Genomic DNA, 3053 nt, shown 5'->3' with positions numbered 1-3053 from the left:
AAATAATGGATCTCGTATCTAATTGTTTTTTGGTATCTCCCTGGTACCGAAACAATATAATTCGAGATCTTTCATTGGAATATTATTTTATCTGACCGAAAGTAACAATAGAACCGGGCCTTATGATTTGAAGTTGTGTACTATTACCCATTCCGTCACTTTACACCCAACTTATTACCTTTTTAATCTCCTTGTTGTTTTTCACGATTTCATTATTAGTTTAGGTTAGAATTGTATTCTACAGTATTGAATGTTATCAGAGAGGTTTTTTGCTAATTTTCAACCCAATTGAATTATTCGGCGTGTTGAGGGACCCTGTTTTTTTGTCTTGACTCATGGAGAGCTGCAATCAAAATGATTAATAATATACTAAATACATTTGAGAACACAGGTATACTATTGTTAGATAAGTACCTATTTGGAAAGCATACCTACATAGTAAATATGTTTATAAACGGATAAATATACATATTCAAGCCGTTTTACTACATATCTACCACTGTAATTTCTTTAGTCCAATAAATAATAAATCTTGCAGGATAAATCTTTTGCTTTCAAGATCACTTTTTTTGCAACCAACGTTAACTGAGCTCTACGATCAAAGCTAGTAAGGTCTACAAACTTCATGACATAAATACCTACTTCTGAACTTTCTCGGAGACTTTACCCAAACTGTCCCCGCGGGAATACTGCCCAGCTGAGAATGAGAATCCTTCTAAACATTGGATTTAAAAAGTTCAAAGGCCATAGTAAGAAGTTATGTATGCAAATGAACAGATTGAGCAGCTACCATGCCATGCAACAATGTTGTGGATGTCGTATCTAATTGTTTTTTGGTATCTCCCTGGTACCGAAACAATATAATTCGAGATCTTTCATTGGAATATTATTTTATCTAACCGAAAGTAACAATAGAACCGGGCCTTATGATTTGAAGTTGTCTATTATTACCCATTCTGTCACTTTACACCCAACTTATTACCTTTTTAATCTCCTTGTTGTTTTTCACGATTTCATTATTAGTTTAGGTTAGAATTGTATTCTACAGTATTGAATGTTATCAGAGAGGTTTTTTTGCTAATTTTCAACCCAATTGAATTATTCGGCGTGTTGTGGGACCCTGTTTTTTGTCTTGACTCATGGAGAGCTGTCGAAATGCCTTCGGAAAAAGTCATTGTCTCCACTTGAAATGAATGGAAAAACTTTCTCAAATGATGGAAATGTTCAACAATATGTTCAACTTTTTGTTTCTTATTTACATCCAATGAAATGTTTTACTTTTTACTCGCTCTATTCAATAATACCCATGTGTCTTTCTTGTAGTGCACTTACCTATACGTATTGCTCTTTTACTTGCTCTATTCAGTAATATGTGTCTTTCTTGTAGTGTACTTACATACGTATTGCTACACTTTTGAGCTTTTCACGAAGAAAATGTTTGAGAGTAATTATTTTGTTACTTTTCTCTGCGTTTTTCTAGATCCATGGTAAATCGCTTCGAGAGCATGGAAGCAATTCAACAAAGTCTTTAATAGCAAATTATTTTGTTACTTTTCTCTGCGTTTTTCTAGATCCATGGTAAATCGCTTCGAGAGCATGGAAGCAATTCAACAAAGTCTTTAATAGTCTTTAACACAATATCACTATAACGTTGAAATGGACATTCTATGTTCCTTTCCGTTTATCTATTTGGCGGAATAACTTTTCGTTCCTCTTAATAATTTTCCTATTTTGCACAAGATGTTATAGTCTTTTAATCAATAGATATGTTTTCTCGTCCTTATCACGCCCATATAAATTGTCAGGCAATCCGTGTATTTTCCAATTTCCACAGAACTTTTTACTTTTTCCTATTTCTCCAGTCTTTATTTTTAACCTAGAGGAAGTATCCTATACTTCCGTCAATATATTATTGGGAACAAAAACTAAACTATCTTTTTACCCTCTGTTCAAATCACGGAGAGCAAATATTGTGTTGGAATTTCACCTCTTGAAAATTAGCATAACAACCTATCGAAGTCAATCTGCAATATTTTAGTTGAAGTAATAACAATTTTATTTAGGAAGGACCAATTTTTTTATTACCATATTATTAACATTTTTATTTAATTATATTTAATTAAAAAAGAAACATATACTTACCTAACTATTCATTGATTAAAATTGATTTTATAATAAAAAAAAATCTACATAATCTTTTATATTTTACTTTCGTGTACTGTATTTTCATTTTGCTCCTTAAGATACTAGGGATTATTTAAACAAAAATCCCGGGTTCGATTCCCAGGGCTCTCGTGTTGTCGCAACACCTAAGTGGGAAGTAGGTATTGATGTGTTTTGTCGTCCATCTGTTGAGGAACTCTGAATTTGTCCACAGCAAAGACTCCTTAGTCTTATTCGAGCAGTATAAATGAGCACTTTTATTATTTATCAAATAAGTACAATTTACTTACTCATCTACAATCATTACAAGATTCTTTAAAATGAGTGTTTCATCGCTGTTTTTTTCGTAGAAATGAATAATAATAAGAAGGTATAAGTAGGGCCATCGGCTTTAATAAACGCCCATGGTCACTGCGACCTGGTTAGATCTTTTGTGACATTCCCTTTATTTTTTTTTCTAGAAGAGCCCTAGATTTCTTACTTCTTACGAAGGCCAGGGTTCTTTTAGGACTGATTTCCTTGACTTCTTTAGGTGTTATAATCATCCTTGAGAAGTATAGCAGTCGTTTTACTTTCATACACATTTTGTATTTATGGACAGATCTGCGATACCTATACCTATGTAAAAACATATCGCATTACAAAATTACAAGTATTAGTGGAGATGGCCGATTTCCCACTTCGAAAGTTTACAATGTTCCAAACGTAGAGCAAGTAAAGTGATGTCCCTCTTTCCAAATTTAATATCCGATAAAAAAAAATATAAAACCATTACAATAATCAGCTTCTATATTGAGAGAAAAAGTTACACGCCTAGTGTTTTTTGGTTTTAACTTTTGATTTAAATAATATGGTACGTGTGATAGAAGTTATGAACTGAACATAATATT

Source organism: Diaphorina citri, unplaced genomic scaffold (genome assembly GCF_000475195.1).
Source record: "Diaphorina citri unplaced genomic scaffold, Diaci psyllid genome assembly version 1.1 scaffold2335, whole genome shotgun sequence".
NCBI lineage: Eukaryota > Metazoa > Arthropoda > Insecta > Hemiptera > Psyllidae > Diaphorina > Diaphorina citri.
This window is presented reverse-complemented; position numbering follows the sequence as displayed.